Below are 26,231 nucleotides of genomic sequence, written 5' to 3'. Positions count from 1 at the left end.
TTTCCATAAAAGAGGAGAGTTTTACTTTAAAATGCATATTCATAGACTCTGATGCATGCAACTTGAAGGTAACCTGACATTATCAACTTAACCAGTTACGCTTGAACCCAATGGGTTTGCTAATGTAACATAAATTAACCAGAAATCAGTTCCAACATGAAGGCCAACCCAAAGATAAAACTCTTCGACATCACTTATGTTTGCTTTTCCTTCTCTGCACTCTCTGTGTGCACTAACTTCTGCTATATCTTTCTGGTTCATGTTATGCTTGTACTTAGATAAATGAATGTATGTGAATGATCAACTGGTAATTGAATATAAACTCCCGCTAGCTTGTATCTAGTATACAACAACACGATTTATCAGTATCTTTGTTCTGTGACAACCAGAGTGCAAGCCAGTTGGCTAAAAAATGTGGTAGTACATGCCAGGTCCTAGCACATTGAATTGCAGTTTCTTTATCTAAGATACTTACAGGAAGAACAGATTAAACCACAATATGTCAGATGATGGAGTAAATAATAGACATGTTTATTAAACTGCTGAAAAAAAAATGCTTCAAAAGTTCAGAATATTACTAGATGTGAAGCACTGCAATTTTTCATATAGAGGAATATTACAAATATTGAGAAAGCTCTTCAAGCAGACTAACTGTGGGCAAACAGTGAAAGACCAAAAGTTGCATCAGCATAATTCTAATTTAACTTGTGCAGACAGGTTGGACTGAAGAATCCACAATGATTGTTGAAGCAGCACAAGCTAAGCCATTGGCTTTGACCAAGTAAAGCATGAGCACAGACAGAGGCCAAAACGATAACCAGTTTGAGTGCATCAATTAAAAGCAGATTGTCCAGCCATCCTCACTACAACTCAGGGAGCAGAAGCTTTAAGTGTTGTGAAGACCATGTTCAAAGAGAAGATCAAAAATCAAGTCAAGTCTATTAATGTGAAGGCACACGCTTGAGATAGGTTTGCTAGAGCGAAGAAAAGTAAGAGCAAGTGAGGAAGTTTTAGTGAGTTGCTCCATAAAGCAATGTGAATGCATTTGTTACATATGGATAGTGTTGCCCCTACAGAGGGAACAATCCCAAAGGCATCTAATCAGCGGATGTGGTGTGTTCCAGCTCGCATGGGATCTCTTGCTCATGCCATTCAAATACAGACATTATTTGAATTCCTCTTTGGTAACAAGATGGGCTTGTCTCACATCACTCTTAGATGCCTGAGCCATGTTAAATCAACTCTATTCAACCTTACAGTTCAGCTAACATATGCTATTATGCACTATGTCTTCATTATACATGGTCATGCTCTCATGTATGGGTTTGATACCTAAACATAGTGTTATAACTTATAAGATGGTTGTCAATGTGGTAAATGCTAAAGTACGATCTAATAACAATTTTACTTTTTGCTTTGTTATACCATGGGACATAATAATCCTTGGTCAAGTGTTTTCAAGACTTGAGTGCAGTCATACTACTAGAGATCTAGTGGAGTTAGTGTCCTCCATATTCTAACCAATCTTAACACTTTCTACTTTTCATTTTCATTCCCATCTCATTTTATAAAAAGATATACCCACTCATGTTTGGCTATCATATGTCATGCAACAATGTCTAGTTAAGTAAATTGAAAAACAATGTAAGCCTAAGTCAAATAAAACCAAAAAAAATGCTAGAGTTGAAGAGCATGAAAGTAAAAATTTTAAAAAATAATAAAGGTAAAGCTATGCCACCTAATTAAAAAGGTCTTCACCCCTAAGTCCTATGCTAAAAAAACGCATACCTAAGAAAGGACTAAGAAAATAAAACAAAATAACAGAAAAATGAGTGATCAAACAAAGCATCGATGTGGTAACTCTAAGCAAAGCTCCCTCTTAAAAAGATTTTATACACAAATAATGAAGATTCTTAACTCTTGAAAGCTAGCTGGATCAATTAAAACACCTTTCGCATCATCACATATACATTGAGGATCAATACATGAAGTTCCCCTTCCTTTTCCATAGGTTATCTGTTATGAATATAATATATGAAAATAATATAAATAAATAATAATCATACTAAATAACAATTAGTTATAGGAGGCATACCTCTAAGGACATGACCATTCATGAAGGGGCAACTGCCTACGTATATAGGCAAGCCTTATTTGAAACAATCTCATCGTCATAATTTTATTCATACATTATGTGTGTGTGTGTGTTTGTATTTCTATCCTCAAAGGACATCATATTCCAAGTGTTCTGGAGTATTTATGAACTTTATTAGTAACATTGGTATCAGAGTTGTTCGAACCTTTGGCCAATCAACTGCTACACAAAGCCAGTCAACCGCTACACAAAGCCAGTCTAATCTGGCCTTTGGCCATCAACCCTTCGTCAATTTCGTTGCCATCACAATTCAAGCATTTTGCTACACAAGTTTCGGGAGGTTCTCTATTTTGCCATTAGGCCTTTGGCCATTAACAAAAAGAAAATAAAAATATATAAATATATATTTTTAAAACAAAAATTATATATATAAGAAAAATTAAAATAAAAATAAAAAAGGGATATTATAAAAGAAATAAAATAACCCCGATGTGGGCGGATGATCAAGGTTTAAACAGCGTAACTCGGCATAGATGGGACCCTTGTACATGACAAGAGGCGGAAGTAAGGCAAGCGGTCAGAACACTTGGCATCAGAGGCATAGAAGCATCAAGAAACATAGATTTTGGTATAGAGGTTGGGCAGTAGTTTGGTTGCATTGTTTGTGGTCTCACGGTATGCGTGATTGTGTGGGTGGCGAAAACAACGTAGAGTATGCAGTGTGCACAGGTTGCCAACCTATGCATGCTCGATCGTCTAGTGAATTCGATCTATGCCATTGCAGTTGGTCGGTGGGGATTGCAAAGCGGCCCAGTTGGAAGCCTAGCTGCACGATTCAGGACCCTAGGGTAGGAGGTTGTTGGTGGTTGCATTGCTTCTAGTTCGCACTGACAAGGGACAGCTTCTTGATGGTCATGTTTGTGGGTAGTTAACGACAGACAAATTTTGGCACTTGCGGAGGGGTTCTCGTAAGCCCTGTCCTGTGGGTCATTGCTTGTATGTGTTTTGTCTTTGCTCCAATTCTAGGAGTGAATTGCTCAAGTTTTTTTCTTATACTCCACCCGTGGGGCATTGTGAATTCGGTTACATCCAACCCAGGGAAGTATTGGCTTCTGAAACCTAGGTGTCGTGAGGTGGGGGTCTGGCAATTGGTAACCTATAAGGTTTTTTCCAGTTTAAAGAGACACCTTCTATGTGTTTGTGATAATGTAGCCTCAGGAGGGTGGTGGTCGAGCCAACAGTTTGTGTATGTGACTTGGGAGCCTATGTTGGATGGGATTGTTGACATTCTAGCTGTGGGTCTTAGCCACGGGTTTGTTGGAGTGGACCTCGTGCTCGTGCCATAGTTGGGCTCATTAATTGCTGACTTGTTGCAGTTGTACAGATGATTAGGCAACGGGTCGGGCCCAAAGGGGGCTAGGGCCTCGTAGCCAGTGGGTGGGCCGTGGTGATTAGGTGGGCGCAACAGATGATGATGGGGGTGTGGGGGAAAAGTTTGAGGGGGAATTAGCTCATAATCGAATCCCTTCTCCAGGCCATGTCGACCAACCTCAATCCATGGAGTCTTTGGACCTTCAGATGTGGAACAACATGGCAGTGTTGGAATATATGAGACAACAATGACATGATGATCGTAATAAAGTCATCGCATTCATGAAAGATCTGCAACAAAACTAGTGGGACGTCCTCGACTATTGGGCATCCATGAGAAGGAGTCAAAGATGCACCAATGATTGCCTAAATCAAATGGAAGGGCATCTAACTCACCTGGAATTTCATGTACATGGGGACCTTCAACCTCCAAATGCACAAGTGCAGGTCATGCACTAGATATCCCTCATGTTCCTTGATGGTTGTTGGTTGCCTTCTCATTCTCTCTGTGTTCCGAGCCTTATGGCATTTTTGTTTGTGGTTATTATGTAAAACTTGGTAGTTTGTCCTCAATTTTTGCATTGCTCTCTCACTTATTAGCATTACCCCAGATTGGAAGGCAAAACTGTTGGTTGAGTACTCCAAGGATCATCATGCACACGAGATCCTTGATGGCGAGGTAGAGGATGATCGGTACCGGGTGATGGTTGAGGTGTGTTGTCGCACAGATTGTCACGACAACGCTCAGACCGGGGGTTGTCACTCTGATCCCCGATCTCTCCGTTTAAGCCTGTCTCCCGCGGCTAAGGGGGCTAGACCCTATAGGGAAATGGATGACCAACTGTGAACCAATTGGGTTGGGAGACACGGAGGAACAAGCACTAAACTGATTTGTTAAATAAATAGACCAGTGCCTTATGAAGTTAATGCTTAAATGATTACTTATAAAATGTTGCAGAATTGTAAACCATGTAGAGCAATCATTTATGATCAAATATCCCGAGCGAAGATGCAAGAAAATGCTTAACGGCTTAATGATACTCCAACAATTTAAAATTTCGAAAAGATACAGTTTTGATACACAACCATGTAATTTTAAACGCTAACCAGATATCCATTCATGATCATTCAAGCATGCTAAATCATTAATTCCACATCAAAATTTTAGCCTCAGCAGAAGAGATAAAAAGTGATAAATCCCTGAGCTAATACTGAATCTGGCAAAAATTTCCAGAATATTTTTTTATATTTTTTCAAACAAAAATTTAAAACAAAAATTAAAACTAAATGAAACTTAAAAATCTAAATAAATCTACACTTTTAAAAGAAAAGAAAATAATTTTATAAAAAAAAAATTTGTTATATATTTAAAAGAAAATAAAACTTAAAACTTAAACCTAAACTAAAGATTTAGTTCAAAAAAAAAATTAAACAAAAATAGAACCAAAAAAAACTAACTAAAGGGAACTTCATATTTTATATTTTTTATAATTTTTATGATTTTAAAGTTTAAAATTTTTTTTTTATGAATTTTAATTTTTAAACTCAAAACAAAGCCTAAAAAATGAAAAAATAAAATCTAATTTAAATCTAATCTAAAACTAAAACTATGAAAATCAAAACTAAGTCTAAAGCCTAAAGAAATTTTATGAATGAATCTTTTTTTTTATTTTTATATTTTCAAAAAAAACTTTACATTAAAATTTGATAACAAGCAAAATCTAAAAGAAACGTAGATCTAAACAAAACTTGAACAATTTAAATCTAATTAAAAAAGCAAAAAAATTAACCTGCGTTAATTCCTAAGATTACCTTACCATTCAACGCATATATCACAAAAATGAAAATCTAAACCTAAGTTTACCATACGTCAAATGTGTGAAATACCTGGCCCGTGGAGAATGCAGTAATCGTTAGCAGGTTTGTGCGTAATGTGTGCAGGTGCGTATGTAGGAACGAAGTCGAGGATGGCAGCGAGGAGTAGCTACAGCGTGAAAGAGAAGAGGCCAACGCTAATCCCGCTTTACTGGAGCAGATCTTCGATACTTGTTTGCATGTATGCGGAATCACTGTGTGCAGTGCGTAGCTGGAGCAAAAGACTCGGGTTTGATGGCAGACAGCCAACGCTAATCCCGCTTTACTGGAGCAGATCTTCGATACTTGTTTGCATGTATGCGGAATGACTGCGTGCGGTGCGAAGCTGGAGCAAAAGACTCGGGTTTGATGGCAGACAGCGCAGGAGGAGATGAGTACGCAGGGGATTTGCAGGGTTTGACGGCAGCAAGGGGCCACATTTTTTTTTTGTTTTTTCGTTTTGCTAGCTTGCAGGTTCAAGAGAAGACGATGTGTGAGGATGCAAGTTGAAAAGAAGACGCAGGCAGAGTGGAGAAATCGTGGATGTAGTCTGCGGCTTTAATGATTTTGATAGCAGGTGTGACAGTAGCGCAGCGAAGTTGGCAGCGGATGAGGAGTAAAAATTGATTTGCAATTGCGATGGAATACAACGTGATGAACCTGGGCGTATGACGGATAAGATCTAAGAGCTGCAGAGGAGCGGCTATGAAATGGATGGCTTTGCAGTAATAGAAGGCTGCGTAGAGTTGTCGGATAACGCTGCAGAGCTGCGAGAATGAGTGCCCAACACTTTCGGCAATTATGAAGACCACGTAGATCAGGTAGAGAGGCAGCGTGGAGATGGATAGAGGCAGAAAAATGAAGAAGTGCAGTGATTCCCTTGCAGCATACAGGTTGTGTTGGAAATCAATGGGGAGCACATAAAAAATAAACTTCCTGCAAATAATGAAACCCCAGTAGATAACTGACCCTCTTTAGATAGATTGAAAACCTGTACCTGCAACCTGAAAACAATGAAACAAGCAACCAGAACCTGAAAACAATAAAAATAAATGAAACCCTAAGAACCAGCGAAAATTATTTACAATTTTGTGACTCTGCAACAGCCAGATTTGTCAGTAACCCTCCATAATATTTTCAGAATATCAGATTTACTATGAAGTACTTCAGAAATCTCTCATGCATTCATAAAAATACAAACTTAAATGATAAACCCAGGTTTGAAACTGGCTGGGCTCTGCAAGGGAATGCTTGTGGGAGTTGGATGGTTCAGTCGAGAACTTCCCCAAACGCCCACTGATCTTCTTCAATAAGGGTTTCCTGCACAGCTCACTTCAACCATCAATAAAGAGAGAAAAACAGTACTAGATCTCAGATGCAATGGAGATACCTGCCATTATTTCAGAAATTCTAATACCATTCAAACCCTAGCAAGTGAACAAGATACCTGTGTTCAACAATACTCTACAATAAGCTGTTACTAATGGCTGAAAATAAAAATATGCAGAAAATAAAATAGTTCACAGCACTTCAAGAGAGTAACACCAGCAAGATTTCAACCCCAAAGTCTTTCTTTATTAGCACCAAAAAAAGTTTACAAGAGAGCTTCTTCAGCACAAGACTCACAGATCGAATCTGATCTCAAATGACCCCTAGCACCCTATTTAAAGTAAAAATTCCCAACAGCTAGTTCGAGTGATCCATGTCAAAATGATCTCGACCGTCGATGAGGATCAAGATATCTCTTAATCTCATCCGTCGAATTTTTAATGCATTAAAAAATTGAAATTCTGCATTTATTTACTCAAAAATATTATTATTTTATTATTTTTAGGTTTTTACTTTATTTTTTTATTTTTATTTATTATTATTATTATTATTATTTTTTAATTTTTCAATTTTTAATTTCTTAATTTATTTTTAAATGGATCCTCGAACTTAGCCTTTGGAAAAATCACCTAGGACCTAGGGCTTAGGACTTATGAGGGGATTAAAACATTTTCTAACCCTCAAGACACTTTACATCATGACTTTTATAACTTTACATCTCAAGGGGGAGAACCCATTTGACATAGACCCTCATAAACCACCCAGTTCTGCGACACAACTATAATCTAGCAAATTAACACACTAGGATTCTCCTAAGATTCTAATGACAAAATTCATTCTGGCTTTGGGGTTAGGCTGAAGGAAAACTCTGCCGATCATGGATCGGTGAGACAAAAAACGGTAAACCTTCCGGAATGTAGATTATCACTAGAAAATTAGGTCCACCTAGGTAATTTACATACATGACTCATCTCTGCTAAGATTATTTACAATTTATACATGCAGATTGGGTTTACAACATAAATATGATCGGGCTGATGATGACTGTCGAATGGCACGGACACGTCGATCAAGCGCTATCCCTTTTTGCGAAGAAAAGGGGGTGTACTGCTATGGGTAGTTGACACGTAGTGGTCAACATCTAGCTCTACTTGGGGACACGTTGCTGCATTGTAGGAATGTGAGAATCCAGAATCTGCATCCACGCAACACACAACAGAAATAAGTAACGTCCATCCAAAAATCATCATATAACGTTAAGCACAGGAAAGATATAGCTCTTCATTTATTAACAAGGAAAGTAAATCTAATCCTAAATCAGAAATAAAACGCTGAAATAACAAGGAGTAAAGTTAGAAATACAGGGGATGCCCCATGGCATCAGATGTGTTCAATATAGTGTATACTGAGCATTTGCCTACTTTCAGGCAAATCTGTCGGCTGCTTGTAGAATGTGCCATGTCCAATTCTACATATGGTAGGACTTTTTCCTATCCGAAAATCAAACTGCTCGCGGCCGTCTAATGCATCAAATCTTCTTCTCGTTCTCTTTCTTTTGCACTTTTTCTTCCTGGCAGGCTGTATCACTGATGACATGGAACCAGTGTTGCACGAAGCACCCCCCCCCCCCCCCGGTTCCAAGCCCCGAAGCACGTCCCGTACGGAAGCGCCTAGGAAGCTTGGCCGGAAGCGCGCTTCCGAAATTTTTAGACGCTTCCTGGAAATTTGGAAGCGCTGGCGCTTCCGAAGCGCCGAAGCGCGCTTCGTACGGCGCTTCCCAGACGCTTCCCAGACGCTTCCCAGGCGCTTCCCAGACGCTTCCCAGGCGCTTCCCAGACGCTTCCGTACGCTTCCAGAAAAGCTTCCGGAAAAGCATTTAGAAAATTGTTTTTTTTTCAATTTTTTTTTAAATTTTAGGTGAGTTTGCTTGTTGGGGGTGGGTCCACCTTGGGTTAGGGTGACAAATGAAAGCAAAAAAAAATATAAATATAGCAGATGCTCCCTCATGGTAATGTTAAATTCTTAAAGTAAAAGTGACATTCTCCTTTATTTTTCATTTTCATCCTTTTACTTAAATTTTTAACATTACCATGAAATGACTCAGAATGTTTGAGAGTGGTTCCAGCCTCATTGGACTTCATATGGAGAAAATAGAATTTCATATCCTATTCAAAATTCAGCAGACTTAACAGTTTTCAGGTATTCAAGATCAATGGGATTGTGGCATTTCATTAGATTATATCAAGTATGAAGGTATGCGATTAGCATTTAATCAAGAGCACCAAGCCCTATATGTACCCTGGTGTTGGTGGTGTTAATTGTTGAACTCCTTTGTCACGCGGCACGCCCTTAGCAAAAAATTACCTTTCAATCAAGTCAAAATCATCGATCAAACATGTTAAGCTTTTTCTTCCATATTTTAAGTCTTGAATTAGGTAGTTTGATCAAAATTGGGCAATGTTGACTAATATCCCTAGACAATCGAGGTAGAGGCAAAGGCTAGACAAGAGGAGAAGAATCTAGATTCTAGATCATTAATGTACAATGGATGTTATATCTATCTTGATTTATGCAAAAATATGCATGCTTTCATGTCTTCTACAATTAATTTGGTATTTGGGATGTTTGTTTTGAGTATAAATGCAAAAAAATATAAAATATATATATATATAGCAGACGCTTCCGCGGACGCTTCGCTTCCTAGATTTTTGGAAAATGACGCTTCGGCGTCCCCGCTTCCAAAAAACGCTTCCGCTTCGCTCCCGCTTCGTGCAACATTGCATGGAACCTTCTGTTTCAAAGCTCTTAGATGAAGTATGTAAGATATATGTGACATGTCTTTCTTCATCTTGCATCTGATCTTTATCATTTTTAAGCTTATCTGGATCACCTTCAATTAACCACCTTTCAATCGAACCAATGACCTCCTCATAATAAGATGGAGCTTGTTGCAGCAAATGAGAAGGCTCCTGATCTATTGATGTTTCCTGGTTTCTCTCATCCTTAATCCGTTGTTGAAATTTATGTACCTGTATTGTAATGGCATTTATTTGGCTAGAATGTTCAACTTTCATAGCATTGATTTCCCTGGCATGATCTTCTTCCATGGTCAATAACTTTTTCTGAAGACATATCTGATTAGCTTCCATATCTTTTATTACTTTATCGTCTTTTTCCTTTATGGTCATTAAGCAATGCTGCATAGAGTTTATCTCTTCCTTATGATTTGCTTGCATGGTCGTCATTTTTTCCTCTAAGCCTGATAACTTGCTTTGCATAAAACTAATTTTTGTGTCATGATTAATCTTCATGGCCTCAATTTCCTTAGTATGTTGATTTTGCATGATCTCTATCTCCCTATTACGCTTTTCCAGGTGGGTGCATAAAATTCTCACATCATTGGCGTAATTAGTTTGATTGACCTCCATATTTTTTACCAGCAGCATTAGTTCTTGTATAATTTGCTTATGATCTTCCTTTTCATTGTCAACATTGTTTTTACAATTTGTTTCTACTTTTCCACTATGATCTGCAATGGTACAAGTGGATGGCAAATTCTGATATGAAGCATTGTCTTGAAATCTTTCATCGACAGCTGAACCTTTTATAAGATTACTTTCATTCGGTTGCACAATTTTAGGGGCACAAGGCGAGCTATCTGGATCACCATATCTATCTTTAAAAGCATCGACAATGTCTTGTAAAGAAGTGAAGGAATCTTCAAGACAACTATTAAACCAATTCAAAGCATCATCTTCTAAAGAAAGGACAAATAGACGCATTTTGACATCTTCATGATTATACTGAGGAGATCTACAATACATGATCATTATACGAGTAAACCAGCCTAGATGCTTTTTAACAGCGACTGAATCACCACCCGAGAACACAGGTAATTTAGAAATGGCCACCTCCGGAATATCATGGCGAACATTAGTAAAATGACATGGTTTAAATGAATAATCCATGATGAATAATAAGGATCAAATGGATGATAGAAAGAGATCTCTGCTCAAGAAAACTAATAAATGAAACCAGTGGAGTCGCCACTTGAACAATGAGTCAAATTCTAGGATCCAAAAAGTAACCAACAAGCAGATATGAGGGAGGCTTCTTGTCTGGGAAAAATAAGAAAATGGAGTCGCCACCCAAACAAGAAACGAACTGAAGAGAAGTTGTTGATATGACGAAAGATAAGGTGATGAAAAGATCCAAATGATGCCAAAAAATGTTGACTCTGCCAGCTCAAATGAGATATGCGAAAGATGAAAGAATGATAAATGTCGTTGAAATGCCTGTATGCCCACTTTTCTAGGAGCAGACACGGGGGCTGGAGCCCAGCAGGAGGCAGAGCCCGGTCACATGGGCGATTATTTTGCAGAGTACCAAGCCTATGGGCAGGAGTTCAGGGACGCTCTCTCATTCAAAGACTTTGTTCAGCTCCAACGGGATAGTAGACCCTGCAACCATCACAGAGGACACCGGCATTATCACGATGGAGACACCCACCGCACAGCTAGTAGATTCCACTTGCCTACGTTTGATGGTTCATCAAACAGTTCGGCAAGGTCTTGGGTGGAGAAGCTGGACATCTATTTCCAGCTTAACCAAATGTCGGAGGCAGAGGCCATCAAAGTGGCGACATTACATTTGGATGTTGAGGCCCAGGATTGGTGGTTCCATGGGATGGTTACACTCGGACATTCCACAGTGACGACATATGCCAAATTTACTAGGAGATTGATGGAGAGGTTTGACCGGAGGGATCCGGAACAGCACCTTGTTGAGCTGACGAGCCTCAAGTAGACAGGGAGCCCAGAGACCTACATTGCAAACTTCTTGAGGGTTTCAGTGATGGTGCCAGATCTATCCACAGCACGGAGGATCTACATGTATGTTGAGGGTTAACATAGCCACTTCGGGGTCTAGTCAGGTCCACTAGACCAGCCACACTCCAAGATGTTATTAGTAGGACCTAGGACTTACAGGATGCCTTACCCAGGACCCGGACACCTTACCTCCAGAGACAGGTTTTCCAACCTAAGGGGAAGGATGTGAGGATTCCGCCTCCAAAGGAGAATCCAGGACGAGCACAGATTGATGATGATGCCAAGAGGGAGTTGAAGAAGAAGCGGTTGTGCTTTACCTGTCAGGATCCGTGGGCACCGGGACATAGATGTGCCGCTAGCAAAGCACATTTTATTGAGGTCTTCTCCAAAAGCAGCGAGGAAGAGGATGAGGAGGATGATGTGGAGGCGGGAGGTAGTCATCCCGCACAGGATCGTTTGCCACCTCCACCACCAGCAACAGGTGGTGCAGCTTTTGCACCCACCGGAGAGGCCCTTGCAGCATTGCAAGGAGTTCCCAAGTATTTGACGCTGCACGTACAGGGGACAGTACGTGGCCAGCGAATATCAGTTTTGGTTGATAGTGGGCAACCCACAACTTCATCGATGCACAGATGGTTGAATGGAGAGGTATACAGAGAGCTTCGATGGCTTTTCAGTTTTGGTCCCAGGAGATCAAACCATGGTGTGTGCTCGTTATGTTCCAGAGTTATCAGTGACAATGGGCACCTACACACTGACTGACCACTTTTTCGTGGTCGATATTCCGGATACCAACATGATATTGGGTGTTCAGTGGCTTATCACTCTAGGGAAGGTCACGACAGATTGGAAGACCCTAGAGATGGAGTAGGATGATGAGAAGACAGGGAAGCATGAGAAGATACAGGGACAGCACACATATCCGCCTCAGACTGTTTCAGCTCATCGGATGGAGGTAGTCTTCCAGAAGGGAGACGTAGAGTAGGCAGTGGAGCTACGTGCATCAGAGGCAGGGACTACAGGGCAGACCATGCACCCGGAGATATAGTCCATCCTTGACCGGTATGCCATAGTATTTGGGGAGATTCCACCAGGACAACCACCAGACACGGGGTTTGAACACACCATTGAGCTTGAGCAGGGCATACAGGCAGTGATTACTACCCGCTATAAGCATCCCAAGGCCTATCAGGATGAGATTGAGCGGGCCATACAGGAGTTGCTGGCTCTTGGGCACATTCGACCGAGCACGAGTCCTTTTGCTTCTTCCGTGGTGTTGGTGAAGAAGAAGGACGGCACATTGAGGATGTGCATTGACCACAGGGCCCTGAACAAAAAGACCATGAAGAATAGGTACCCCATACCCAGGATTGATGAGTTGATGGATGAGTTGAGAGGGGCCCAGTTCTTCTCAAAGATTGATTTGAGATCAGGGTACCATCGGATTCGCGTGAGGGAACAGGACATTCCCAAGACTGCCTTCAAGTGTCATTGTGGGCACTTTGAGTTTTTGGTGATGCCCTTCGAGCTAACCAACCGCCCAGCTACATTCCAGTCTTGCATGAATCATATCTTTCGCAGTCACTTGAGGAAGTTTGTGTTGGTATTCTTTGATGATATACTCATTTACAGCAGGACTTGGGAGGAGCATCTCCAGCACATTGAGACATTGTTGCGCATCTTGAAGGAGCAGCAGTTCTATGCCAAACTCTCCAAGTGTGAGTTTGGATTGACGGAGATGTTGTACTTGGGACACACCATAGGGGTGGACGGAGTGAGAGTCCACGAGGAGAAAATTAGGGCCATCAGAGATTGGCCGGAGCCGAGGAACGTGACGGAACTTCGGGGATTCATTGGTATTTGTACTTATTACCAGAAGTTCGTCAAGAGTTTCTCACAGCTTGCTGCACCCGTGACAGATTTGACAAGCAAGGGGGCATTCAGTTGGTCGGATACAGCGTAGCCAGCCTTTGACAGGCTCAAGGAGGTGATGAGCAACTGCCCAGTGCTTGTATTGCCAGATCTTTCGCAGCCATTTGTTCTGGAGTGTGATGCGTCGGGAGAGGGGATCGCCGCAGTATTGATGCAGGGAGGTCACCCTATAGCCTTTGAGAGTCGGAAGCTCCTTCCACACGAGAGGTTGTATTCTATATACGACAAGGAGATGTTGGCCATCATGCATGCATTGGCCAAGTTCTAGCAGTATCTAGTGGGTAACAGGTTCAGGGTGAGGACTGATCACAACAGCCTCGGGTTCTTTTTGAAGCAGAAGCAGCTACAAGAGAGGCAGCAGAAGTGGATCAGTAAGATCGAAGCATATGACTTTAACATTGAGTATGTCAAGGGTAAGAACAATGTCGTAGCAGATGCACTTTCACGTAGACTAGCCACGTTGTCTCTTATGAGTTTGGACGCAGACTGGAGGGCTCGACTCTTAGTAGAGTACTCCAAGGACAGATTTGCATGTGAGGTTCTGGATGGGCATGTGGCAGATGACAGGTACAGGGTGGTCGATGAGATCATCTACTACAGGGACCGGATCTTCTTGACTGAAAGATCTCATCTCAAGAAGAAGATACTTCAGGTGTCACATGATTCACCATTGGCAGGCCATCAGGGGTTTACCAAAACCTACAGGGCCATTAGAGAGAGGTTCTCATGGAAGGGCCTCAAGGAGGACGTACTCTAGCATGTCCGGGAGTGCGACGTTTGCCAGAGGAACAAGGGGGAGATGAGCCATCCCGCAGGATTATTGTAGCGTCTTCCCATTCCGGAGGGGAAATGGAAGAGTATTTTGATGGACTTCATCACAGGGTTGCCCATGGTGCAGGGCAAGGATTGTATCTTTGTCATCGTTGATCGACTAACAAAGTACGCACATATTTTCGCCATATCTGCACACTACACAACAGCACAGGTGGCCGAGCTGTTCTTTAGAGAGGTCTTCAAGCTACATGGTCTTCCTAAGACCATCATCAGTGGCAGGGACAGTCGTTTCATGGGCGGGTTTTGGCAAGAGCTTTTCCGATTGGTGGGGACAAAGTTGACATCGAGTACCAGTTATCACCCACAGAAGGACGGGCAGACAGAGATAGTTAACAAGTGGTTGGAGGGCTATTTGCATAACTATGTCAGTGGGCAGCAGAGAGCATGGTTGAAGTGGCTACATCTAGGGGAGTACTGCTACAACACTACACATCACATGTCCATCTGTATGTCACCATTCTATGCTTTGTATGGATATCATCCTCTATCTTTTGCTAATGTGATGCTTGGTGCTAGCAAGGCTCCGAGAGCCAAGATGTGGATCCAAGAGAATCGAGATATTCTCCGAGCTCTCAAGGATAACATGGCTACAGCACAGAACCAGCGGACGCTATATGCTGACAGGGGTCGGGTGGAGAGACAGTTTGAGGTAGGGGACTTGGTCTACCTACGATTACAGCCATACCGACAGTCATCACTGAAGCAGCAGGGGGCTGAAAAGCTCAAGCCCTGCTTTTATGGGCCATACAAGGTGATACGCAGGATTGGACAAGTTGCGTATGAGTTGGAGCTGCCCCAAGGCAGCAAGATTCATAACGTCTTTCATGTATCATGCTTAAAGAAGGCATTGGGACAGCATGTGACAATGACAGATGAGCTACCGCCCACGGATGATGAGGGGCATTTGGTGTTGCAGCCAAAAGCTATTATTGATACCAGGGAGAGGCAACTATGGAGCAGGGCGGTGGGAATTCTTAGTGAGGTGGAAGAATTTACCAGATGAGAATGCCACTTGGGAGAGTGAGAAAATTTTGCAGCATCCATCACTTCAGTTGCTTGAGGACAAGCAACATTTTGCCGGGGGAGACTGTAATATTCCTAATTAGCCATGGCTAATTGGAATATTCAATTTTGCTCAATTTTGCCTTCTATAGTTATTTATAAATAAAAGGTGAGGAAAAGGGGGACATAACTCACCTTTACAATAAAGTCACTCCCTAGTAGCACAACGTTGTGACTTAAAGGGGAGCCAAGGGGGCCAAAGGACCACGCAGAGATGGGGCCCACGCAGACACTTGGAGGGACTGCGCAAATGGAAAGGAACACGTGGCAAGAGAGGGACTTGGGTTTGAGAGAGGCCAACGCTATAAAGGAGAGGGGAGCCTCCTCATTTTGTCATTCAATTATGTGCATTTGAGCTAGTCACTTCGACTTAGAGCACACTGGTTGTTTAACTGGTCTGCAGCACTGTTTAGTGCATCGAGTGTCTCCGTTCAGAGATCTCACCCTTAACCCCGGGGGATTTCGAGTGCCTGCTCGGGCAAGGTAGTTTTCAGCAGTCTTTTGCAGGAGGATTGATCTTTGGAGGGAGGAGGAACTGAGCATTTTGGATAACTGTGCAGTCTTGAGAGAGGGACCCAGTTCTTTTGGGGAGTTCCAGATTGACAGTTTTGCGGAGGATTTGAGCTGGGAGATTGAGTAGGGGATCAGCCCTTGCATTTTGGAGGATTTTGGCAGAGTTTCAGGTGGAGTTTTGGTGATTCTATTCAGTGGCAGCGCAGAGCCTTGAGGGACAGCGTAGATTCCCAAGGGGGTGATTTTCGGGGGTCAGCGATTTCAGAAAAGCTTTCTAGGTTTTTCTGGGTTTCTTGAGTAGAGTCTGATTCTAGAGTTTCAGCATTTTCTGAGGAGGGGAACAGCCCCAAATCCTCATTTGATTTCCAGTAGTGGCAGCAGCACAGCAGTTCTCCAGCAGCTTGGACACAGTTCAGAGAGAGGCCATTCCTTTGCTATTCTGAGTGTATTTCTTCACTTGCCTTGTGCAAGTCGAGGTGCCATCTTTCTGATCACCTCCTGTACTCATTCCATTGCTCAGTATAATAAAATGGCTTAGCATTTCTCTCGACATTTCTTGAGTATCTGCTTGTATTCCGTGTTTATATTATTATATTTTGCATCACTGTTATTTTCTTTTCCCAGTTACTGTATCATTTGCACGTATTGGGTTGGAGTTTGCTTGGGTTTGAGGGATATCCCTGAAACAGGATATTACAGATAACCAGATCATTTCCTTTGGGATACCATAGACCATATTCCATTGTGCCCTTAAGATACCAAAGAATTCTTTTAATGGCAATAATATGAGATTCTTTTGGTGCTGCTTGGAATCTTGCTACTTGTCCAACTGCTTGCATCACATCGGGCCGGGAGGCTGTCAAATATAGGAGACTACCAATCATAGATCTATACAACCTTTGGTCCACATCCTTTGACGAAACTTCTAAGCTTAACTTGCAATCTTCCATCTAGAATTTTTTGAGCATTTCCTTGATGTACTTGGTTTGATATATGAATATTCCTTTATCCTGCTGAGAAATCAGAAGCCCCAAAAAGTATGTCAGCTCACCAAGCATAGACATTTCAAACTCACTTTGCATCTTTGTGGCAAAGTCTTTACTTAATCTGTCATCATTTCTTCCAAAGATTATATCATCCACATATACCTCGATAATCGTTAGGTTATCTTGATTGACTTTCACATAAAGATTGTTGTCAGCGCTTCCTTTCTTGAATGCTTGTTGATGTAGATACCTATCAAGACGAGCATACCAACCCTAAGAGCTTGCTTAAGACCATATAGTGCCTTCTTTAATCTGAAAACATAGTTTTCTTTGTCAATGAGCAAAAAACCTTCTGGTTGTTCAATGTAAACTTCTTCTTCCAATTCACCATTTACAAAGGCTAACTTAACATGCATTTGGTAGACCTTCACTTTTCTCGAGCATGCATAAGCAAGAAACATCTTGATAGCTTCCATTCTGGCAACGGGAGCAAATGTTTCTTCAAAATCGATTCCTTCAACTTGTGCATATCCTTTGCAGACTAATCTTGCTTTGTTCTTGGTAACCTGTAATCCTTCAACTGTTTTGCTCCCCCTTAACCTATAATGAAACTGCCATCTTGTTCAAACTACCTTCCTGTCAATTGTAGAATTGTGCCATATATTGCTGCATAAACTCCTCCTCTACAAGCATTAAGGAGTCAACAAGCCAGATTGTTCAAAATAGTGAGTCGCCTAATGGGCCATCTTGACTTGAGTCATTATCTGAAGCAACTACTAATTCCTCATGACCTTTTGCTTTTACAAATCTTGAAAGCATAACTGTTGAAACCTTGTTATCTGCTTTGTCTTCCTGTACCTATTTCCTTTTCCAAACCTTTTTATTCCTACGATCTCGAGCCAAGTGCCTATAGTTATGACACTTAAAGCATTCAATGTTGTCCATAGGTGATTCCATCTGATATATGCAACTGCGCGTGCTATGGCCATAGTTATGGCATTTGAAACATTCAATGTTTGGCCCATCTAGCACGTATTCTCTTCTAACCAAATCATCATGGAACCTGTCTCGTGATCCTGCAAACTTGCTTCTAGGGTTTGGCAGATAATGATTGTACCTGTCAAAAACTTCACAATCCCTAGCCCTATGTCCATAGTTAGCACATAAAAAGCAATAACCATTAAATTAATGTGTGTACCTGAATGGTTCATTCGGATGTGATGGTCCTTGATAGTTGTACCTCTCAATAACTTTACAATCCTTGGCCATATGTCCATAGTTAGCGGATGAAAAACAATAACCATTAAATAAACAAACATACCTGGAAGATTTTTCATTCTTCTTTGGAGGCGGTGTTATAGTTTGTTGTGGTCCTTTGTTCTTGATTGCTTTGGTCTTGTTCTTTGGAGTTGCAACATTCTTCTTTGGCTTTTCACTTTGATCAACTTCCTTCTTAGAATTATCCTACAAAGATGTGGAGCTTGTACCTTCATCAATTGGAGCTTTACCATCTTTAATTTCCTTCCTTTTTGCTTCTTCATTTGTCTTATCTTATAAGTGTTCTTTTTGCGATCCCTTGAGTTTGTTGATCTCATCACGGGTTGCATCAAGTTCTTCTTGCTTTTGAGCAAGATCTTCTTGAAACCATCTTTTCAAGATCTTCCTTCTTTTTTCTGCCTCCTCAACTTGTAGCTTGAGAAGAGTGGTCTTCTCTACTTCTCTGTTGAGAACTTGTATATGTTCCTTCTGCTTCTCATTTTCAATCCTGAGCCTGCTTATTTCTACTGAAGATGTTTCTAATTCCTTTTGCTTTTGGTCAACAACGGATATGTATCTTTGATCAAATTCCTTCCTTTCAATTTCTGCTTCCTGCATCTGTTGTGTGATCCTGCTAATCTCTGCAAATGTTGTGTCGAGTTCTTGTTGCTTCTATTGGACTTCTCTCTTGAGGTCTCGTGTCGATGTATTCTTGATTTCTTTCAATTGAGTTTTAAGACTACTAATCATCTTCTCAGACTCTTCATTGTCTTTGGTGAGTTCTTTTGTTGTCTTCAATTCTGCTTCCAAAAGTCTTGTCTTTTCCTTTTGACTTTTGAGTTCATTTATCACCTTGATCACTTGATTTTGAAACTCTGTTTTACTCGTTTCTCCCATTTCTTCATCATAATTAGAAGGATCTGAATTTTCAATAACATCTTGACCCGATTGCTTTATTGAATAGAGATTATGAAGCTTTTCCCAAAGAGCTTTAGCTGTTGAACATTGACCAACTTTTGTTTTCACAAAATTTGGCAAAACATTCAAAATTACATTCATGGCCTTAAAATTGTACCTTTTAGCTTCGTCAGTAGATGTGTCTCCAGAAACAATTGATACCCATACTCCATGTGCCTGCAAATGTAATTCCATCATGTATTCCCATATCCAGTAATTATCTGCATCAAAATCAAGGGTTGGTACACAATACTCACTTTCTTCACATTTTGTTGTACCTATACCTTCCTTTGAAATCCTTGTAACCTACTTCTTTGACTTTCCCATCTCTATGCTCTGAAAATTGACTTCCAGCGGTTAAGCTATTACTGAAGGAACCAAGCTCTGATACCAGTTGTTGGAAATACTGAGGGGGGGTGAATCAATTTTCCTTAGCAATTAGCACTTTTAAATATTTTCAGAGCATTAGTTTTATCTTCAATTATTATTAAAGTTTATGCAGTAATAACAGTAAATAAAAGAACACAGTAGACACAAGAATTTTAGGTGGAAAACCCCCTCCAGGTCAAAATCCACCGACCTCTTTTCTAATAAATTCTTTAATCTTCAACCGTGAAGAATTACTTGGCATGCCATATATCAATGGAAACATCTCGACGAGTAGAATCCATATAGAAGATCCTTGACTCGGAATAGAGTAAGTTTTCAAGTCAAAATGCCCATTCAAGATCGGGGTAGCCCCTGGTGTTGCTTGGGTTGACATCAATGACAACCACTGATCACCCTGTGCTTCTTGAATAACATGTGCCCTTTCTGTCTGTGGTATGCACAACTTACCCAGATGATATAACAACCTGTCATGAACATGAAAATTGACTTCTCCCACTGAGTACCATGAGTTAGTGATTCATAAATACGTTGAAATTAGCATCTGTACTATATTGTTCTATATAACTTTCATGTTTTAAAGAACTATTCTGCAGTACTATTGAAGCATTCAAAGATGGTCTAGACAGCATATCAGCTACTTTGTTTGTTGCAACTTAGTCTGAGACTGAGGTACTGAAGCAGCTGATGACCTGCGTGAATCACTGTTTCCTCACCCATTAAGTAGTGTTTCCATTTCTTTACACTTTCAACCAAAGCAAACAGTGCTTTATCATATGTCGGATAATTTACAATTGCCTTAGAAAAAGTTTCTGAATGAAAACAAATAGGTTTCCCTTTTTGAAGTAAGACTACACCCATTGCATAACCACTAGCATCTGTTTCAATTTCGAATCGCTGTTGAAGATCAGGTAAAGCTAAGATTGGTGTTGTGACAATTTTCTGCTTAAGCGTATCAAAAGCTTTTTGTTGTTTTCCTCCCCACTAAAAGGAAACTTTAGAACCTATTAAAGCATGTAACGGTGATGCAATCATAGAAAACTGAGCAATTAGTTTTCTCCAATATTGAACTGCACCTAGAAAACTCCTAACTTCAGTCACATTCTGTGGTCTTGGCCACTTAACAATCACATCAATTTTAGCTGGATCTATTTTCAAATTTCCACCTCCAACTATGTAACCAAGATAATTCAATGAAGTTTTCCCAAACTCACATTTGGAAAGTTTAAGGTACAATTTTTCCCTGTGCAACACTTTGAAAACCTGTTTAACATGCCTAACATGCTCTTCCATACTAGAACTGAAAATCAGGATATCATCTAAGTAGATTATGACAAATTTATCAATGTATGGGCAGAATACATCATTCATAACCCACATGAAAGTTGCTAGAGCATTACACAAACCAAAAGGCATTACTAACCATTCAAATAGTCCCTGCCTAGTTTTGAATGCAGTTTTCCAAATGTCATTTTCTGCAATGCGAATTTGATGAGACCCACTACGGAAATCCAACTTAGTGAAATAGACAGCGTTTTTCAACTTATCAAGTAAATCATTTATCCTGGGAAGAGGATACTTGTTTTTTATTGTGATTTTGATTATGGCCCTAAAGTTGACACACATTCTCCATGTTTCGTCTTCCTTGGGAACCAAAATTATGGGTGAGCCACATGGAGATGAATTGGGTCGAATGAAACCTTTTTCAATAAACTCTTGGATTTGTTTCTTTATTTCTTCATCCTCTATGACTGACATGAGATACATTCTGACATTAGGAAGAGGGGCATCAAACATCAATTGTATCTCATGTTGTATTTCCCGTTTAGGAGGAAGATGTTTTGGTTCTTTAAATAGACTTTGAAAAGAATCTACCACTTTAACCAATCTATCTTTAAACTGAGATTCACAACTTGAAAAGGCATCATGTTGATCCTTATGTTGTTCTTTTAAAACCATGAGTACATATCTCTTACTCGAAATTATTAATCGCTTCATCTGATTAACAGTAACTAAATCCAAGTGTGTTTTGAGTTTATGTGCCCTGACAATGTATTCAATTCCATCTTTCTTAAGATGATATTTATGCTCTTTCCTATAAAACACAGCATCACGATCATAGAGATAAGGACTCCCTAGCACTACTCCACATATATCTGTTGGAATCACATCTAAATCCACTTCATCAATGTAATTAGCTGTGATGGCAAATTTTAAACGACACTGCTTTGTGACATTAATTTGGGTCCCTTTATTTAGCCAACCTAATGGGTATGGTCTTGGATGATTCTGTGTCTCCAAACCCAATTTCTTTACTAAATATTCAAATATTAAATTTGCTTGTGATCCACTGTCAAATAATGTATCTATTTTTTTGTGCTTAGAAGTTATCCTTATATGAAATAATTAAAATCTTTTATCCTCATTCAGATGATTTATGTTTGAAGAAGGTGCAGAAGTACTAGAACTTGAACTAGTGTCAAAAGTTTTACTTGTTGAAACCATTGCGGTTATTTTCCTTTCATCACCCGATTCAGAGCCCAAATCTTGTTGGATTGCTGCATTAGCCTTCTTTTCACCTTTCTTCTTCTGGAACATCTTTGGTCTAAGTTCTGGGTGAAGTTTCCAACATTTGGCTTCATCATGTCCGATCCTCTGGCAGTGAGTACAAGTAGGTCTTTCACTTTCCTTCTGAGCCGTCATTGATCTCTTTCCCTTCGAATTGCTCTTCCTCTTGTTGTCTTTGGAATCCTTGATTTCCAACTGTTTGGATGCTTTCGGTGAAAACTTGAACAGTCTGCCACCTGATTCAATATGTATGGCTTGAACACACACTTCATCAAAGTCATCAAGATTAAACATCAATAATGTATGCTGTAAATATGAATGTAAATTGCCAATGTACTTTAATAAAGTTTCACGTGTATCCAATGGAATACCAAGCGCCAAAGCTTTCTTCCTGCTCCTGAACATTTTGCCCTTTACCTTGCCTCAAATGCTGCCAATCAATAACAGCTTGCTTCATGTATCCCAAAGGATAGAACTGTTTTCTGAGAGCTTTTAAAAACTTAGACCATGAAGAGATGACTTTACCTTTCCGCTTTACATCCATTTGAGTTTTACTTTCCTGCAAGATTAAAGTTGTTCCCCCCATTCTAAGTGTAGCTAACTGAATTTTCACCAGAAATGTTCTGAATTCTACAATACACTTCTAACTGTTTAATCCAGTTATCTAGCTTTTCATGATTCATTTCACCATCATAAATAGGTAGTTCAAATTTAACATCAAGTTTCAAAAGAGATGATTTCTCAAGTTCCTTTTTTGTTTTAGAATCAGAACTGGAAGAGGAAGAAGAAGAAGATGATGATGGAGATGATGGAGGAGAAGGAGGTTTATCAGCCTTGCCTTTTCCCTTGTCCTTCTTCGATGTCTTTGAAGAAGAAGTTGCATATCTTGCCTTCTTATCTTCGTAGAGTTCTCCCAACATCTATTGCATGTTCAAAAACATTTGCTGAAATTGTTCTTGATCCATGACCTTCCCTTCAGGAGTTTCACCTACATCGGATCCTGTCATTGTCGATTGATGAGCGACTTTTCGCTTTCCAATTTCTGGATCGAACTCCTCAAGTGTTCCTTCTCCCCGTCGCGACCTGGACCTGGTTAACATTCACTGGCAAAAATTCTACAAAATGCAACCTGCTCTGATACCAAATTATATGATCTGAAATGGATCATAAATAAAATTGAAGTAGAATTGAATATTTGCCAACAGTGAACTGATTGTTAACTTGATCGCTTAATGTGGAAGACTGAAGGAAAGCAATTGATTTACGACTTAATCAAGAACTTAAGAAGCATCATTAAACATGAAATTGCAGCAAAGAACAGAGATAGAAGACAACAAACATTGATTATGGAGTTCGTCCCTAATGGACTACGTCTCTGGGTCCACTTTCAAGATGGGCGTCCGTTTTATTAAGGATTGATCCAAGGAAGTCTTTACACAAAAAAAAAACACTAGATTGAACATGCTCGCAGGCACCTCTGGTCTCTGTCAACAGAAATTTCTCTCTCATAGCTTTCCAACGTCTGTCTCGATTCCCAATTCCGCCTTCAGACGACCAAGAAACACTGAAAACAAAATTGTCTCTCTCTCTCAGAATTTGAGTACAAAGTCTTCAAAATCACTCTAATGTCTTTCATCACGAGCAAAGGTGGATTTATAGTATGCAGGCCAGGTTCAGGTCAAACCTCTTGGGCCAAACATGGTAAGTGGTTTCCTTGCATTCAATGTGATGGTCTCAGTCTTGTCACATAGTGACACCTTAGGGATAAGGTGCATGGTGGTTGTATTACAACTGCGCATAAACCATTAAAAACCCAAAATAGACCATATTATAAAAATAACCCCTGGCGGTCAACTGACAGCGCGGAGAACTGAACTGCCAACATGTGACCAGTGAGCGGTCAACTCAGTGGCAGACACCTAGTGGTCTGTTGTCGGTGGTCCTGGTGATGGTTGGCAGTCTCTGTGCATCCATGTGACAGCTTCCACTAGCGGCTTATCCCAGCGGTTCCAATCTTCAAACTGCGGCGGTGATCGTTAACTGCCTGTTCACATGAACCTCCGCCCAACGGTCTTCTCCGCTGCGGTTAGCACCCAAACTGTGCAGTGAATGCTACTGCCCGTTCACATTGCCAACTGCGTGACGGTTCCGCTATGGTTCCCGCGTGGTTAACTGTGTTTAACATTTGTTTGTTTTATCATAAAGTCCGAGAGTGGGTTTTTGCAATGGGTTATGTCATTTACATATGCGCTAGGTCTTAGGTTATGATTTAGGTCTTTAGCATAGGTTTAGATCTTAGCATAAATTTTTGCCACCTTAGCTTAGGTTTTTGTATTACTTAGTGCTAGGTCTTTACCACCATAGTTTAACCATTACAAACAAATTTGTCACATCATGACATAAAATCTTGACCACATTTCCACCATGAAGACTTTCATCGGACAAACTGACCGAACTGAAGAGTTGAAGACGAACTGGACTTCCTTGTCGAACTAGAATGACATAAAATCCTCCTGGATCAAATATCTTGCGCTTTCAAGGATTTTATTTGCTACCTAGAACATGGTTTTAACTAGACAAATATGGAGTTCTACTTGCATGTCTTGATCTAGTTCCTGTACACTAATTGTAGATTATCATTTTGACTCTTTCATGTCATCTTTGTCTCCATTTCAGGATTGCTTTGCTTTCAATTTTTTAAGCATTCCACTTTTGTTTTAAGAAAAATACAATTTCATTTCTTAAAGAGCAAATACTTGGAAGGCACTGGTTGTTTATGTATTTCATACTTACCTTATGATGGTTATTGTTCATATCAGTTTTGCTTATAAATCTTAAAGAGATAATCTATTTAACTCTAACAATTCTCCTAGAAACTCACATCTTTTAACTTAACTTTTCATTAGGGACCGCCCCCCTTAGCTAACCTAGGAGATAGCTCAAACGGAGAGAGTTGAAATTAGTGTGACATCCCCTTCTCTGAGTTCCCTGCCACCAACCACACCTTATGGGGTTGAAGTCTTTTCTCACTAACTTGTAGGTAGGTGTAGGCGCAGGGTCAACAAGTCATAGAGAGAGAGAGATCAAGCAAGAAAAGGAGGAGATTCTTGTTTATTTTCTCTAGTTATTTGAGTTTCGCAGATTTTTGCAGCTTTCTAGAGATGGATGTACAAGATTGCCAGAAGAGGCGGTGCAAGTTAGCCATAATGCAGATTTGGGCAGCTAGTCAACTTCCAGTTGCTAGAGATAGGTGTCAGAGGAAGTATGAGTTATCCAACGCGAATTGCAAAGCGAAGAAGGGTCCCAGCTAGGGACTAGGCTTGAATGGAGATAGTGAGGCATCAAATCTAGGAGGAAGAGAAGTATGAAACTCCAGTGTGCCGGATGGGCAGGATCTAGTGCAGAAGCAGCAAGGAGATCAGTTAGATCAATTCCAATTGTTGCAGCGAGATCATCGCCTTTGTTGCAAGTGCCCACAGTATCATAGTAGCAACTTCAGTGTCAGCGGGTTGCAATCAGATGACCTAGTTGCACTCAGTACTCGAGAGACGGTTGCAAAACTAGTTTTAGTGACACAGGCAATGAGAATTGTTGAGGCAAGTAGCAAGGGCAGTGCCAGCCATAGAGGGTCCCAGTTTTCGAGAGGAGGAAATGAGGCTGAATAAATTCTAGCAGATGAAGCCAAGGGAGGCAGTGCAAATTGGTCAGTTGAGACACATTTCTATTCAGAGACAATCGGCTACTCCATGTTGCATAGGCTATAGATCATATACCAGTACCAAGAGGAGATCTAGAGGCAAAACAAATAGTTTCAGTATGCAGTAGGAGGCAAAGTGTCTATCGAAAAGGGTTTCCAAAGATAAGATTTAATTTCCCGCAACAAAATCTTGCAGTCTAGTTAGGCATGCAAACAGGAGTGCAAGTTGCAATAGAGAGGCTTTGCAGGAAAGTAGAGGGATTTCCCAATTCTGTTTCAGAAAGATATCGAGACTCAAAGGGAGTCTAGTTTCAGAGGGTGCAACCCTATGGAAGCTTAGTACTTTAGGATCTGAGGTGATCAATACACAATTGCAGTGATGGTAGCAGCGCAAATGTAGTATAGTGTAGTGGCAGCACAGAAGCAGCAGCATCGAGACTTCAACAATGTATGATCAATGTTAGCACAGGGTGAAGAAGCTATACCTCCAGATGGAGGAGTAACATGAGGCTTTAGAGTTGCAGTATTGGGCAGGGTCCATAGAAGAGGAGCAACAATTG

General features: G+C 40.5%; 1 protein-coding gene across 1 annotated transcript in view; it reads right to left on the bottom strand.

Moving 5' to 3' along the window:
- The window catches only part of BGAL9 (beta galactosidase 9), a 474,420-nt gene that overhangs the window by 383,494 nt on the left and 64,695 nt on the right, over positions 1-26,231 (bottom strand). The window lies entirely within an intron of this gene.

This window comes from Pinus tabuliformis, chromosome X (assembly GCF_031772625.1).
Source record: "Pinus tabuliformis cultivar Carrire ecotype Pingquan chromosome X, CPIR1, whole genome shotgun sequence".
Classification (NCBI taxonomy): Eukaryota; Viridiplantae; Streptophyta; class Pinopsida; order Pinales; family Pinaceae; genus Pinus; species Pinus tabuliformis.
The sequence above is the reverse complement of the archived record's forward strand: the minus strand, read 5'-3'. Positions and strand labels throughout refer to the sequence as shown.